A 17,378-nucleotide genomic window follows, 5' to 3' on the forward strand; every position below is an offset into this window, starting at 1 on the left:
AATTGACCAAAACAAATGAGAAACTTCATAAAGTATCACAACGCTACCGCACTAGTAACCTACAACATGTCGCTTGTCGGCTTGTTGCCACTGTCACATACTGCTTTTAAAAGGTCTACCGATATGCGATTATCATTACAAAACATATATTTTGCGCGCTCAGCATTCCACGCGCAAAAACGCGCCCGTCCGAGAGACCTGCGCGTATTAGAGGGTTCAGTCTCACCAGGCTATGTTAATGAACATAATAGCCTGGGGTCCTCAGGTAACTTTTAGTTTAGAACAATCTTAAAGATCGACTGTAGTGTGTAGAGTCAAAAGTGATTTAACACGCTCGAGATTTTGAGTTGTCTTAAAATCTCCAGAAAAGTGTCATTTTGGGCCGATCAAAAGTTTGCAAATTGAACTTTGCAGATTTCTGTACTCTGATTGGCTGAATTGTTTCACGTGCCATGCTAGCTGCTTGGATATTGGAATGCGTCACGCGTGTAAATCAATGAGCTTAATTGTTAATATCGCGCGCGAGCTAAAGCCGTCTGTTTAAATGAAACCACCTTTAGTAACACCGCCAGCCAATAAGTTTTGCTGCGTAACAAGCAAGCTAGGTAATTACATTGTTAACGGGTGATACTTTCACCTAACCATGTGCTTTCGCGCCACTGCGGGCGCGCGCCACTGCAAGGGCTTTTGATTTGTATCACGTGGTGACCCCCACTGTCGCTTCACTATAGTAGAGTTTCTACGATACAGGGGAGCCGCGCACTCGTGCGCGGCGGGTCATACAACGTATGACAACTCTGGATAGAGCAAGGTGATACTCGTAAATATTTGTTTCAAATATACAGGACCGTCCGCGTCGACGAGTTTAACTCGGCGCGCCCCAGGAACCCTGACCGGATGGGGCTTAACTTTGAAAGTAAAAGAGTTGGAGACTTCCGGTTTTTTGTAACATGTTCCTCTTTTAAAAGTAACGTTACCTCTCCAGGAGGAAAATTCAAGACAACGTAATTGTTGAGTTATATCAAAATCTCCAGAAAAGTCCCCTTTCGGGCCGATCAAAAGTTTGCAACTTTAACTTTGCGGATTCCTGTACTCTGGTTGGCTGAATTGTGTCACGTGAACATTGGAATACGCCACGCGTGCAAATCATGCTTGTTGTTGCGCGCGAGGTCAAGCCGTCTGTTTAAATTAAACCAACTCTAGTACCACCACCAGCCGGTAACTTTTCATGGGGCGTCCTGGTAGGTTTAAACCTACAATCCACAGGCTATCATATTTATATGTTCATTATCATAAATTAGAGATTAGGCGGAATGACAGGCTGAGCGCCGCCCAGTAAGCTTGGTAATTGTAACAGGTAAGATTGACAATTGACATAGACGGATGTTACAGGTTACTCGTCTAAATTTCTACGAAGTAGCACGCGCCGGGCCATATCATTAACAATGGTGATCAACAATTGACAATAAGTCGATCAAACTTTGTAGGTTTATAACCTACCAGGTCAACGCCCGTCCTGGTAGGTTATATAATCAATAATAAACCTACAAACAACAAAGTTTGCTCTGCAGCTTATTGTCAATTGTTGATCACCATTGTTAATAAATAATAATATGGCCCGGCGCGCGCTACTTTGTAGCTCGTGCCATAACATTTCAAGAAGAAAGCGGCGCGCGCTACTTCGAAGAAATTTAGACGAGTAACATCCGTCAAGACGGGCGCCGAGTTGGACTCGTCGACGGTCCTAATTTGAAACAAATATTTTACAAGTATCACCTTGCTCTAACCGGAGCCCTTTCGCTTGCAGTAGCGCGCGACCGCCGAAGGCGGCACGCTTGAGAAACAAGCGCGTCACGCAGTACGCGTATACACATGCCATGGCTATATAAAAGTATCACCCGTTACTGACTCATGACTATATGATGGTAATTTTAGCATTAATTTTTCATTTTTGTCCAATGTTAATGTCTATTGTCCTAATCCAATTTTAACAAATTTGTTACAAAAGCTTTAATAACATTTGAACAGTTAAACAAGGGCCAGGGAAACTTTTCGAAAAAGTTTGAGCATATCCAATTTGATCCACGATGGGACCAGGTTGCGTAGGCCGCGCTATCCACAGTAGCTGTTTGGCGCTGCTAGTCGCGCTGGCGTCGGCGCGTTACGTGTACGTATTATGATATTTTGACGTCAGTTTACAAATACACCGTGATTGTTGCGCGCGCGACCTAGCCATGCGCTATCCGAATTTATCTTTTCAATAAAGAAAACTACAAAATAACAAATATGCAAATTTTGAATTAGGAAATTATTAAGTAATTGATGATTTAAAGTTATTTTAATATAGCTTGTATAAATGTTTCATTATTATGTGTAAAAAGATAGCCTGTGGAATCGAGCGCTACTCTTAATTTAGTAGTATTTCCCTAATAATAGCATTTTCACTTGTCGCAACATCCGGGATAAAGATAATTTTACACAAAATACATTAGTAGTGTTGACTAGTGCTTATGAACCAGAAAAACGCCTACTTAATTATCTTATTTTTTACTGTTCAAGCAAGTTGCATTGTTACCTGATTTTGAAGCTGACTTGAATTTGATATCGTTTACAAGTCTCGGAAATGCCATGCTATCTGTATTACATGATATGCCTGCTCGAGCTTTTGTTAATACACATATTTAAACTACATTGCCTAAACTTTGATGTGAATTTCCATTTATGAGACTTCGTTGAATCCTTGATATGATAATTTCAAAGATATTCAAACAAATGATAACATATTGATTGCTGTACATTACAGGTCCATGAATTCTCACATACTATCTCCAGGACAAAGCACACATGTTTATCTAGTTTGTTTATTTGAGGCTATACTGTGAGTTCTCACTTCTCATGACTTGTGTAAAATCCGTTCAAGTGCTTCACTTCTGAAATTTAGCATTATGACCATGTTTAAGTTCTTCAAGAAATTAGCGGAAAAACTTTCTAGGAAATCAGGCCAACGATACAAGGATACAAGGATACAAGGATACAAAAGTGATAATTATTTTATTGAGTTCACAATAGTTATAATTCTGAAATAATTTAAGTTACACACTTCTAATCATTTACAAATGTGTAGGGATAAAATAGAAATGTTATAATATAATGCTATTTTCTTTAAGTAAATCAAATTTGTATGGTTCATGAGTTTATTTTGAGTTCCTAGAGCATTATGCACTTGCCAGTATTTGAGTGGAAATCTGGGCTCTTATAATAGGCTGTATATTGTTCGTTCACAGAGAGAATTGAATGGATTGCTCTTGCTGTGGCAGTAAATTTGGTAGGATCTAGATTTTTGTTGGAGAGCAGACCGGCTAGGTCAGTGATGTTTTGGGGATAAAAGTTGAATTTTTCCCTAACTGAGGAGTAAAGCAAACAGTCAATTAATACATGGCTTTCGTCCTCGATAGGTTTGAGCCCTTTACTGAAAAAGCAGTAAGTGCACCAACGTTCTTCTCTTGGTACAAGAGGGGTTTCGTATCTGCCCCTTTCAACGTAGAGGTTGTGGCAGCTGATACGAAACCTTGTCAAGCTTTTTCGAAAATCAGGTACTTTGATTATTCGTAGGTATGCCTCTGGTTCAAAATCATGTTTAATTAAGTTATAGAATTCTAGTTTCGGTGAGGAGGCCTTGGCAGATTTCCAGGTATTCACGAATTCTTCCCTCATATTATGACTGATTTGGGTGGAGAGCTTAGATTTTGATGAAGATGAGTGGGGGAAGTTGTATTTGGTGAGAAGCTTTGAGATGTTGGTATACCAAGGAAGGCCCAGCATGATCTGCTCGTGAAATGCAGCACAAAGTAGTTCATTTTCGGTGCTTTCAAGGCAACTATAGTAATCTATTGCAAGTTTGCAGGCTTCAAAGAATAGGGGGCGCCCACTTTCGCCCCAGCAACCTATATTTGATGCTTTTGAATGGACGGACAAAGACTACTTGATAAATTTTAGGTGGAATTTCTCATAGTGGTCCTGTGCAATGTACTTCAGGGTATGCTGGGGGCTGGCTTTGTCATCTATTTTTGAAAGGTATCTCATTGTTTTAGAGTGGGGGCATAAGACTTGACAGCCATAAAGCAGGATTGGTTTGATTAAGGAATCAAATAGAATATTAAGGGCACGGTGAGAGAGGGCATCTTTAACTATATTGCCTTTAAGGCCATATAGAGCACGGAGAGCTTTGGCCCTCAGCTCAGTATTTGCTGCCGTAAAGGATCCATTTCTGTGGAATATTATGCCAAGATAGCAGTACTTTTCGGTGTGCTGGATGGGCTGACCTCCCAATGTAAATGTTTCATGGGACTGCTTCTTTTTGGGAGGGCTGAATATGACAATCTTAGTTTTCTTTATATTTACTTCAAGGCCCATGGAGTTACAGAAGTCAGATAGAATGTTGATATTGACTTGCAAGGCCTTGGGACTTAGAGCAAGAAGGACAAGATCGTCAGCCCAGAGCAGATGTGATATTAGAACGTCAGCAAGAACTGGATAATCACCAACAGATTTCAGAAGAGATGACAAGTTATTAATATAGATTTTAAAAAGGTCTGGTGATAGGGGGTGTCCTTGCTCCGTTCCTTTGCCAATATCAATTTTAGGGGACAAGAGTTTGGAGATTTTTATATGAGCAATTGAGTTTTTGTACATATCACTTAAGCAGTTAAAGAAGTTACCGGTAATTCCAAGGCATGTTATTTTGTGCAGAAGAAGGTCCCTACATACAGTATCAAAGGCCTTTCTTAGATCAACAAAGCATGCATAGAGACGAGCTTTTTTAACTTTAGTGTATTTATCAATGACTGTCTTAAGGGTGAAAACGTGATCATTAGTTTGAGCACCCTTCGAGAAACTGAGCTGTTCTTTTGGATCAGGACAGTAGAGCTTTTTGAAGTATAACAGACGTTCAAGTAAAATGCTAGAGAACAGCTTACCCATACAACTGCCAACTGCTATTGCTCTGTAATTGTCTGGGCTGAAGGGGTTGCCTGATTTGTAGATAGGAGTGATAATACTGGTATGCCATGGATAGTAACCTGAGACCAGAGAGTGGTTGAACGTTTTGAGGATGACTTGGAGACAAAGCGGAGTTAGGCTCTGAAGCATTTCGTTTGAGATCAAGTCATTTGAGCAACTTTTACCCTTTTTGAGCTTTTTGATTGCAGAAGTTAGTTCGGGTTCAGATATGAGCTTGTTTAGGATATCCAGATCTGGTGGTTCAGGGTAATGATTGTGATTGTGGTGAGTGGGATCGGGCTCCTGGTCTGGTTTCTTATAGAGGGATGCAAAGAAATCATGAAAGCTAGCTAGATCGAATTTGTCTAGTAGGGGGCTAGTGTCATGTTCTTGTTTAAGCCTTTTAAATTTTTTCCAGTCAAGAATATGACCCTCTTCAATAGCTTCATTTAACTTCCTAAGAAAAGATAATTTCTTACTGTTAACAAGATTACTGTGCTTATTGCGCTGCTTGTAATATTCACGTCTGAGAATATTGTTGCAGTGCTTACTACCTAGCCGGTTTGCTAGCCTATTCAGGTTTCGCCTCGAGGAGTTGATTTGTGGGTCAAACCATTTCTTGTGGGCGGAAGTTTTAGGAGGTTTTTTCACTTTTAACGCTATATCAGCAGCACTGTGGAGACAGTTAGTAATTGCATCGTTCAGTTCATGATTGCCCTCCAAGGTGCTGCTAAATTCGTTTGCTGCAATGTTTTCCAGGTTACTAACAATTTCGGGCGAGTTAAGGGCTGTTTTAAATAGTGAGTGAGAGGTGTTGCTGTCCCACTTATAGCCACAAAGAAAATTAGAAAAGTCTGGGAGCTGGAAGTTGGCAACAAATGGTTCAAATGTGGTAAGTTTCAAGACTAATGGACAATGGTCAGAGTATGATGTAAACTCCTTCACTTGGAGAGAGTTTACATGATCCCTTGCCCATGAGGTGATTACGAAATAGTCAACCACACTGCTCCCATTGTATTTGTGACAGGTCATTTTTCCAGTGGTGTCCCCGAGGGTACGGCCATTAAGAATTTTGAGTTGGTTATTAATAACCATGTCAAGAAAATGTTGGCAGTGGGGTTCAGATATAGTCAGGTCAGAGTTGTTTCTGGGTTCTTCGATGTCATGTTCAAGTCCAATGTCATTGTAAATGTCATGCATGGCAGGTGCATTACAAGAGAGGATATAGTCTGGGAGTTTTCCAGTTCTTGCATTTGCATCGCCACACATGATAACCTCTCCCTTTTGACGTAGTCTGATACAGATGGAGTCAAGAGCGGAGAAAGTATTAGCAGTATAGTCTGGATTTTTTTTGACATAGGACGAATATGCAGGGCTAATATAGTAACATACTAAAAATAGGTCAAAATCAAGCTTAAAAAAGTTTTTGTCAAGTTTGACAACAATAATATTGTCAGATTCGCTACAAGGCACACAAGAAACACCTTTTCTTAAATCATTTTCAGCAAGAATGCAGACCCCTCCTGAGCGAGAATTTTTGCGGTTGCTATTAAAAGAAAGGTATCCTTCAATAGAAAGGTATCCTTCAGTTTATGTCTAATTCGGTATCTGACTCCATATACCTGGAAGAAACTAATGAAGAAGAAATTATAGAGGTGATCAGAGATTTTCAAAACGGTAAGGCGAGTGACATACCTATAGTTGTTGTAAAAAAACCGGCCAAGCTCATTGCTGGTACCTTGGCTAGGCTTTACAACTCATGTATACAAAGTGGTACATTCCCAAGTATTTTTAAAACTGGTAAAGTTATTCCTATTTACAAGAAAGACAATAAAGAATGCATTGAAAATTATCGGCCTGTATCAATATTACCTTTATTTGGAAAGATCTTCGAGAAGGTCATTTATAAACGCCTCTATAATTTCTTCACATCTAAAGGTGTACTAACAGACTCACAGTTTGGATTTAGAAAAGGCCATTCTACCACCCATGCTCTACACAAATCTATAGACTCCGTTACTAAGTCTCTGGTAAGCAATAAACATGTCCTAGGGATATTCATTGACTTGAGCAAAGCCTTCGACACCCTTGATCACGATATTCTTTTATGCAAATTAAATTCCTACGGTATTAGGGGCACAGCACTTACCTTACTAAAAAGCTATTTGACTAACAGAAAGCAGTATGTTATGTATAACGATGTACCATCAGAAACAATGGACGTGAAATTTGGAGTACCACAAGGGTCAATTCTAGGGCCGTTACTCTTCCTATTGTATATGAACGATATAGTAAACTGCTTTTCAGACAGTGAGGTGAAATTTGTACTTTATGCTGATGACACTAATATCTTCATATCAGGACCATCTAGAGAAGCAACATACAAAAAAGCCAACTTAGTACTTAAACATGTCTCGATTTACATGAAATGTAATCTACTTCATATCAACATGTCCAAATGCTGCTACATACATTTTAAACCTGCCTCTGAATATGATGACACCTGTGCACGGACCAGACCATTTGCTATCCTGCTAGATGAATCTAGATCAATATTCATCAATGGTAAGGTTATTACTAAAGTCAAGGATACCAAATTCTTAGGTGTTGTTATAGATAGTAAGCTAAACTGGATTGCCCACATACACTACATCCGTAAAAAACTGCGATCTATGACTGGTGCAATCTGCAGAATTCGGCACTCGATACCTTCTGAACTATATTTGAAAATATATAATGCTCTTTTTGAATCACATCTCAGTTATGGTATAAGTGTTTGGGGTGTTGTCCTTAAAGAACGGTCCAATGATAGTCTTTTCATCACACAGAAGCACTGTATAAGGATCCTTTTTGGCGACCTTGACTCATACTTAGATAAACAATCAACATGTGCACGTACTAGACCATACGGTATGCAAAAACTAGACCATAAATGTTAATATGTGTTCACAGGACTTGAGTTGTTTACAAGAGAAACTCGCTGGGTTTGAAATAGAAACAGAACCTGTAATAAATAGGATTTATTACACCAATAATATAAACTCAAATAGTTATATCAAGTTCCAATTATCCATTGTAAATATATAATAGTATATAGATCATTGTAAATATATAGTTTAAAGGAACCGGTTGATACTCTACAATAACATAAATCTTCTTTCTACAAACTTAATCTTCTTTCTACAAACTTCAACCGGTTCTCATGCTATGAATATATAATGATTAGTATTCTGCTAAGTCTAACATTCCCCCCTATTTAAAAACTTTTGAAAATAGCTCGAAGCTCTTTAAAAACACTTAAAAACACTTGACACGTAATCATCCTAAATATGTGAAAACTCCTGCGTGGATCCTCGAGATTTTAAAATCTCGTCTCACTCTGTCAATAATCTCTCGATGAAAAGTCGGTGTTCCTGCATACAACAAATCATCTACATGAGTAAGAACAATCCCGTGTAGCTTATCATTCCTCACATATCTGAATACACACTTGTCTAGCACAGACATGGTGCATCCTCTCTCTGTTAGATACTTGCTCAGCGTTATGTACCATCTTCTGGCAGCATCTCCTAAACCGTACACCGGTTTCTTTAACCTCCACATCACACCCTGCTTTCTGATATCAGCAGGTGGTTTCAAATACACCTCACGAGTCATTTCATCCGATTGTAAAAAAGCTGCAGTAACATCTAGCGACTCTAGACTCCATCTTGCACTTGCGGCTATTGCAAACAGTAATCTCAAACTCGTCTTGTTTGATGTCGGGGCGTCAGCTCTGGGATAATTCTCTTCGTAACCCCTAGCAACTAGTCTCGCACGTACTTTCTCTTTACGCTTTGTCACTATCCAACGAGACGATACTGACGGTTGTCCCACATCTCTTACTTCTTCATAGACTCCAAACTCACGAAACTTTAACAACTCTAATTCTTTAGCTTCTTTTACGCCAGGATCTTCTGTGAACACCTTGCTCACACTAAACACAAATCTGTCCTCTTCTATGAAAAGCAGTTCCTCATAACTGTCCTCTTCTTCGTTTTCCAAAAACATGAGTCTTTCCACTGTCATCCCGTCTAAATCCACGGCCAGGGCTTCTTCTTCGTCTTCTATCTCCAAGTTATACTCATTCTTGTACTGACCTGTCGATTTTCCTGCCCGACTTGTCACGAGTCCTTTTGTCCAGTCTTCGGTTTCTTGGCCTCTAAATCTCACTATATCATCCTTCTTGAGATTGAGAGCTCCATTCTTCACCGGCTCTACTTTGGTCCAGTCCTCTTCAATCTTCACTGGCTCTACTCTGGGCAAGTTCTCTTCAACCACGCGACTAATAGTGTTGTCTTCAGTTTCATTCAACACCTGCACTACAGGATCCTCTGTATCTCCCGATTCCTCACAGTCGCTTTCCTCTGGTTCTTCTGTACCTTCAGATTCCTCACGGTCGCCCAATATTATCTCTCCATAAAGACGACTTCCGCCTTGTCTACGGATCCCACGTGTGACATTCCTTTGCTCCACTCCCATTTGGAGTCCTACAATCCTCCCGCTCCCGTCTGTACCACGGGTCTTTGCCTTTCTGCAGGGTTCTTTATCAACTGCAATCCCGCCAGCACGCGTGCTACGAGTCTTTGTCAGCTCTTCTTCGTCATCACTAGGTTGATTCAACTCTTCAACCCTCCCGCTCCCGTCAGTACCACAGGTCTTTGCCTTTGTGCGGGGTTCTTTATCAACTGCAATCCCGCCAGCACGCGTGCTACGAGTCTTTGTCAGCTCTTCTTCAGTGTCCTTGTCAGTGTCTTCATCATCTTTATCATAAGGGTCTTTTCCTCCAGCTCTCACCTTATTCACTTGATCATGATCCGCTGTCTGTTTCAGTACTACTTTACAGGGGTTGACTCTTATTAGTGCTCCACCATGCTTGATCAATACGGAGTTTGCCTGTTGTCCCACTACATGTGCTGGTCCTAAGAATTCTTTGTCCTTCTTATAGTACACGATATCTCCAGATGTGTACCAGGTACCTAGCGTTGTTCCTGGTGAACACTCGCTCTCTTAGTACCTTTTTCAGTTTCTCTGAGTTTTCGAGTTTCACAAACTGTCGTCTTGCTTCCTCTAGTGCGTTCAAGTTATCTGCAACAACTTTGCTTGCTGTTTTGTTGTTCAAGCTTGGCAGATTCTCTTGGTTCATGACTGAAGGCACTGTGGGATTTCTACCAAACACTAGTTGGTAGGGTGTGAAACCAAAAACATTATTCAGTGAGTTCTTTGCATTACAGGACCACCCTATTGCTATCTCTAAGTTGCAATAAGATGGTTTCTGTTCTTCTATCACTCCGTCTATCATATTAGACAACATTGAGTGATGCCTCTCGACCATCCCGTTGCACCATGGTGATGCTGCTGGTGATGTCTTAAAGTTAATAGAGCACATCGCAATCACCTCATTGAAGACATTTCCGCTAGGTATTGCTACCTTTCTTTTCGGAGCCTCTCTAGTTTTGTGTTTTATACAAAACTCACACTTCGCTTCATACTGTTCCAACTCTCGGATGATTTCTTTGCTGTTTTCTACTTCGCTGGATTTAACCCACTCTCCTATCTTCTTTGCTGATCCATGAGCAAAATATCTGTGCAAGTGCTGTGCTGTTTTCTTTGCGTCATTCACATCAACCAGGAATGTCATTTCCTGTGCATGTGGCGGTACATCTCTTGAATCCTCTCCTCTCCCGATTGACACCACCATGTGTCCTGAAGCTGTGTCAAGGATTGGTTCTTCTCTGCCGTGAGCATACACTTTCTTCTTTCCTACATCGATGACAAACCTGTGTTCAATCATGGTTTGTTTTGACAGCAGTAACGGAATGTCTGTGTCGACAACATGTGTTCTAATCACTATGTTCTTACCAAACATTTTCACAGGTAAGGTTACAAGCTTCCTAGCCACCACGCTTTCACCATCTCCAAAGCGAAATGTTGCTCTACTGTTCTTTGTCTTTAACTTCCTCGCTTCTTCCCCTGTGAGTGACTTTGTGTAGACTTCTAGCCACTTTTGTCGACATACCGTTGCAGACGCACCTGTGTCTAGTAAACCTTTGTTTACAGTTTCTCCGATGAAGTATGTATACTGTTCGTCTCTTTCAGGTAGAACTACTTCGCTCGTCATATCAGCCAGGTATGTATACCTTTTTCTTTGACCATCTGTCTTATAAGTATTTCTTTGACCTTCTGTCCTGTAAGTATTTCTTTGATCTTCTGTCTTGTTATAAGAATTATGAGGGCAGTTTGCTACACGATGGTTTGGATTTTTGCAAATATAACAACCCTGGTAGTTTTGGTTGGTTTGATTTGTTCGGTTATTAGTGCCATTACCATACTTTCTGAACTTTCCTTTCCCCCTGAACCTTCCGGTATTGTAAAGAACAGCCTCATCTTCACTTTGTGCAGTTTCTCCACTGGCACTGCTGCTTTGTCTACTTCTTTGGTCTGATAACATGATGTCATGTTCTTCCTTAATAACAGTTTCTATCCGGGTAGGACTTTCAAATGGTACTTCATCTCCAAATGTCTGCTTCAACGATTGGACCATCATTTTATAGTCTAGCTTTGTTATTGTTGCTTTAACAAGCCGTTTCTGGTCCGGGTTAAGGTTTGCTTGATTGAGAAGTTTATACGCTAACACTCCATCCTCGTACACTACTTGTCCTCTCAGTTGGTCTATCTTCTTTCTTTTCTGTTCAAAGTCTCGCACATACAGGTCCATTGCTACACCTTCTGGTCTCTTATAGTGTTCGAAATCTTCAATTGCCATGAACAGATTGTGTGTGGCGTCTTTAAGAAACAGAGAATCCAGCTCTGTTATCAGCTTATCAACTCCGGTTTCATCTCCTAACTCTGCTGGTGCTATTTGTAGTGCTGCTTCATACGCTCTTCCATTCATGAATCCAATCAGACGGCTGGCTTGTTGAGTTTTCTTTGCTGTTGTTCCCAACTGCCACACTTTGACTGCTTTCTTCCAACGGCTGTAGTCGCTGTCATCCTCTAGATTCGGTATCCTCTCGCTCATAATGTGAATGAATGTGACAATTACTACAAACACGAAACTACTTTACACTGACACAAACAAATGTACACTGACTATAACTAACTAACACGAGTTTTAAATCTAAATTACTTTCAACACTTGAATCAGTTCAATACTTTCTAGTTAGTCTCTTTCTTCTTTAAATTAACTGAACAGTCTATAACAATTTCTTCCAATTACCTTTTCTCTACTTTCCTCTGGTTCTTCTTCGGTGGATCTGTCGTCTCTCACAAGTTAACTGAACTGCTACCACTGTTAATATGTGTTCACAGGACTTGAGTTGTTTACAAGAGAAACTCGCTGGGTTTGAAATAGAAACAGAACCTGTAATAAATAGGATTTATTACACCAATAATATAAACTCAAATAGTTATATCAAGTTCCAATTATCCATTGTAAATATATAATAGTATATAGATCATTGTAAATATATAGTTTAAAGGAATACGTACCGGTTGATACTCTACAATAACATAAATCTTCTTTCTACAAACTTATCTTCTTTCTACAAACTTCAACCGGTTCTCATGCTATGAATATATAATGATTAGTATTCTGCTAAGTCTAACAATAAACACTTTGAAAAGGAGCATACAAAACCCATTTTTAATAGATTAAAAATTCTTACGGCTCAAAACTTGTACAAATATCACTGTATTTTAGAATTCTCTAAGATTATCAAGTACCACTGCCCATACTCCCTTTATGAGGCTATCAACATTTCAAACCGTGCAACGAGTCTAATGGTTATTCTCCTAAATAAATCAAATACCTTTTTGTTTAACGCAGCCAAGCTTTGGAACGCTGTTCATAAAAAAATTTTAACTTCAAGCAATTGCTTAGAAACGTCCATTAGCTTGATAAAACTGAGAACCAAAGCACTATTAATACAAGCACAGGCAGCTGACTTAAAAGATACTTGGACTCCAAACAATTTTAAATTGCAGTAATCAAATCTAATTGCAGCGGCACACACTTACTATTACTATCATGATTGTACTATAGACAGAAAATCTTTCAAATTGATTTTGGGCGCTTTTTAACCATTTGTTGTAATGTTTTTAGATAAGTTAAATATCTAAATTTATAAAATTTTTTATCGGAATGAATTAATTGATATTTAATAATTTATTCGGTAGGTTTATCTGGTATTGATATTGATTATATTGATATTGTTATTATTGAACGAAGCTAACTCTAGACATAGTTAATACTACTTCTTTTAAGAAAGGGACTTGGAGTATAAACGACCAAGTTTGCATAAATTTCTATCCAACCAAGAACTCAGGAGGCAAAGGTGGGTGCGTAAACTTTTGGTCTGCACTCTCCGATCCTGTATCACCCTGGATTCTTCTCGACGTATCTTTGTAAAAGTTATATACCTTCTAGTCAATCTCTTGCTACTCCAAGTCCCCTAAGATATCTGATCTAAAGTTCGTGCTAGCTATATATTATATATGAAATATATTTTTAAGAAAAAGATATCCAAAAGAATTGGTGCTATGTATAGATCAAAAAAACTTCTCCCTCTTAAGTTCAGGAAGATGTTTGCTAATGCACTTATGTTGCCACATTTTGACTACTTAGACACCATCTGGTCAAGAACATATAAAAAACGACTAGGAGAGTTAGATATCATGTACAAAAAGGTTGCTAAAATAGCCCTAGATGTAAACATCAGAGAGAGGTCGGTTAATGTATACAAAAATATGGGATGGCTTCCTCTCCATTTGAGACGACAGGTTCATCTTAGCTCATATATGTACCGTATAATCAATGAAACATGTCCAAAGCATTTTATCGGGAAATTCTCGTATATTTCTGGTGGATCACGTGAGGCAGAAAACTGCAATCTTTATACTCCTAAATCAAGATCTCACAAGGAGTTTAACTATCTAGGAACTAAGGCCTGGAACATATTACCAAAGTCCCTTAGAGAGTGTGACGACGTTAAGAAATTTTCTAAGTTATACAAAGAAACTCTTATGAATATGGTGCTAACTGATGAGAATTACCAAGGGGATAACTCTTACGATAAATTCATGATCCCACCCAACACTAGCCAATGTATCTAGGCAGTTATGTTATTTCGGTTAAGTTATCTCAGTACATAAGTGAATCCAATCTATCCCCTGCAATCAAAGTATTTCCATGCCTATTAAGCTATTACAGGAAATTAGGAACATCAGTGGAAAGGTGCACTGTCAATCATTATTGCTCCATACCTCCAGTCCTCCTGTTATGTGCAATTCTCACTGCTATGTATGCTCCTCATTTGTATCAATTATATTGATGCTACATTGTTATTGAATATGAAATAATTTTCAACCGTATTATTTATTAACTTATTGTAAATAGCAAGTTTGACAAAGGGATTACGTTTATTTTACCCGGAGTTCGTTTAAGTTTAGTATTGTAAATAGTTAATTTGACGAAGGGAATACGTCTATTTTACCCTGAGTTATGTTTTAGTTCAATCTTGACACAATTTTAAAATTATAATTTAATTATTTTATATATATATGTATTGTCCATAACTAGGGTGGCCTGCTAACAGAACCATGATCTGCCTTGATTCATCCTTCAGCACAGAGAAAAGCTCCTTTTTTTATACATTATGATTACAGAGGATCTGATATTTAGATATATATTGCTGTGCTGTAAAAATTGACTTTATTTATTTATTTATTTTTGTCTGCTTTAATTGATACTAAATAAAATTGTTGTTTTCTTGAAATTTTTGTTTTCTTATTGCACTATAGTCCTCCTGTGGCCTGTCACGTGACCAAAACGTTTTTTGCCCATAACTCTCCAGGGAAGCATTTAACCCTACGTCATGGGAGGTTATTCGGAATCAGCGTACAAAAATACACCGATTTAGATCAATCTAAATCTATCTAGACCAAAGGGCCTTTTCACAAAAATTTTCTTAAAGTTTGGCCGAGCGATTTAGTAGGAGCGGAATTTTGCAGCTCTCTGGCATTGACTCGTTTAAAGGAAAGCAACCTTGCTCATTCCTGGAAGCTATACTTTATTTAGTGAAGGGCACGCTTGCGAAAAAGGGTAAATTACATATGAAATGAAATGAAATGAAATAATGTGCTTATATCCCGCCCAAATGGTTAGCTGCCGGCACAAGTGCCAGCTACTAACCATGTCAGAGCGGCTTTAAAGGGTGAGTGAAAAAGACAAGCGTGAAAATGAATATGACAATGTTGTAAATAATTTAAATTAGTCTAGGATCTTGTCCTCACAACAAATAATACCACTTCTGATATAATAGCGTCTATTCAAATCGTCCTTTGCCTTCTGTTACATTTCCAATACCAGCAGATGGTGTTTGGTTTGCTCCTCAGGTGACCGATCCGGAGAAATGAAAACTGTTTTGTGGTGCTGACTCAGTTTCAGTTTTTTCGATTTCAATAATATCTCGTGGACATTGTTGGTATTTGAGACCGATATTTTGACAGGTCTGGTCTTGTCGGCTAATCTCCTTCCAATCGTAGTTTAATCAATAGTGAGTTCTAAATATACAGCTTTAAACCGATTAAGTATGAATGAATGAAATACCTGACAATCCGCACTCTTATAATCCAAAAGCATGAGTAACTCGTAGTGATGTATGATTTCTAGAAACTTTAAATTAATTTTGGCGCTCACAGGTCCTCGTGAATATGTGATCGCCGCATAAGGTTCTGTAAATGCGCAGGGCACCTTCAAGCTTAAATTATTCACCTTACTGAGGCAGTCAACCAACGCGTGGCTTTATTTTTATGATATGATATGTTTTGATTGTTATTAATAAATACCAAAATTTAAATTTGTTTTCCTAAAATTTGTTTTCCTAATCCTGACAGCTTCATAACGTGGTTTTACTTCGATTTGTTCAAACAGTTCGTCTACTTTATCGGACAGTTTCTCATCATCTGTCTCCATTAAACCAAACACGACCAAATTCCTACTGCGGTCCTCTTTCGATACAGCATTCTGAACTACCTTTTTCAAGCTCTGTTCTGTCAGTGCAGTTTCCTGCGGGACCTTCGAAACAGCTTTACTGTATGACCTGATCTCAGCTTGTACACTTTCCTGAACGGCAGATTTAACGGTGGTCTGAACAGATTCCAACTGCTTTGATTTGCCCTCAAGAAGTTCACTCTGCAGTTTAATCACCGAATTTTGAGATCGAATAAGAGAGTTCTTCAACTCCTCCACATCTTCTTTCATTTTGACAGCTTCTCCTACAAATTGTTTCATATGCCTGTACACACTGTACAATAAATTTGACATAACTTTCTTAGTCGGTTTCCCTGGTTTTTCAAATTGTTCTGCTGAGAACTCTGATTCCTCACAGTTTGAGGCTTCTTCAAGTTCTGTAATCCAAGACTGGAAATCCTCATGCGTTTCAGTCAAATACACAGAGCGAGTTGACACACGCTCTAATAATTCCATATCGTCCATGATGTACTTAACTTGTATTACAAGGCTACACGGTGAGCGCAGTGTAATTAAACGATTTTACTAATAAGAGAGCAACTGTTATCAACACACAAGCTAAAAGATTAAACTGAATATTGCATTATACTGCATTATAAGGCCTCCCCCAGCCTCGTATCTTAGGATTAGATTTGCAAAAATTCCTGAGACACAGGTGCAAAAGTTAAGACAGCAGAATAATCCTAAGACAGCAGAATAATCCTAAGACAAAATTTAAGCAATTCTGAGACAGCGAAAAATCCTGAGACAAAATTTAAGAAATCCCGAGACAGCAAAAAAACCTGAGACAAAATTTAAGAAATCCCAAGACAGCGAAAAAACCTGAGACAAAATTAAGAAACCTGAGACGCGCGAAAAAACCTGAGACAAAATTTAAGAAATCCCGAGACAGCAAAAAATCCTGAGACAAAATTTAAGAAAACCTGAGACAGCGAAAAATCCTGAGACAAAATTTAAGAAAACCTGAGACAGCGAAAAATCTTTAGATAGAATTTATACAATAACCACAAGAATATACATGGATATTACATCTTTTTATTTCTTTCAAAGAATATTACTAGGTATAGTAGGAATGTCAATAAGTCAACAGAATTTGTCTGAAATCTCTATGTGCCTGCTAATGAAGTGAGTATCCTAGATCATATCTTTACAGGTAGGACCCCCCCCCCCTTACCCCTCCTTAATCTGATTAAAAGCTACAAAAACTTCCAGAAATGAGATGGCTGGTTAAAACCTACCTTTGGAAAGCTCTGATGAACCTGCCCGTGGAGAAATTAACACACTTAACTTCACCTCAATTGAGCAATAA

Source organism: Bolinopsis microptera, chromosome 3, assembly GCF_026151205.1.
Source record: "Bolinopsis microptera isolate Bmic1 chromosome 3, MBARI_Bmic_1.0, whole genome shotgun sequence".
NCBI classification, from domain to species: domain Eukaryota; kingdom Metazoa; phylum Ctenophora; class Tentaculata; order Lobata; family Bolinopsidae; genus Bolinopsis; species Bolinopsis microptera.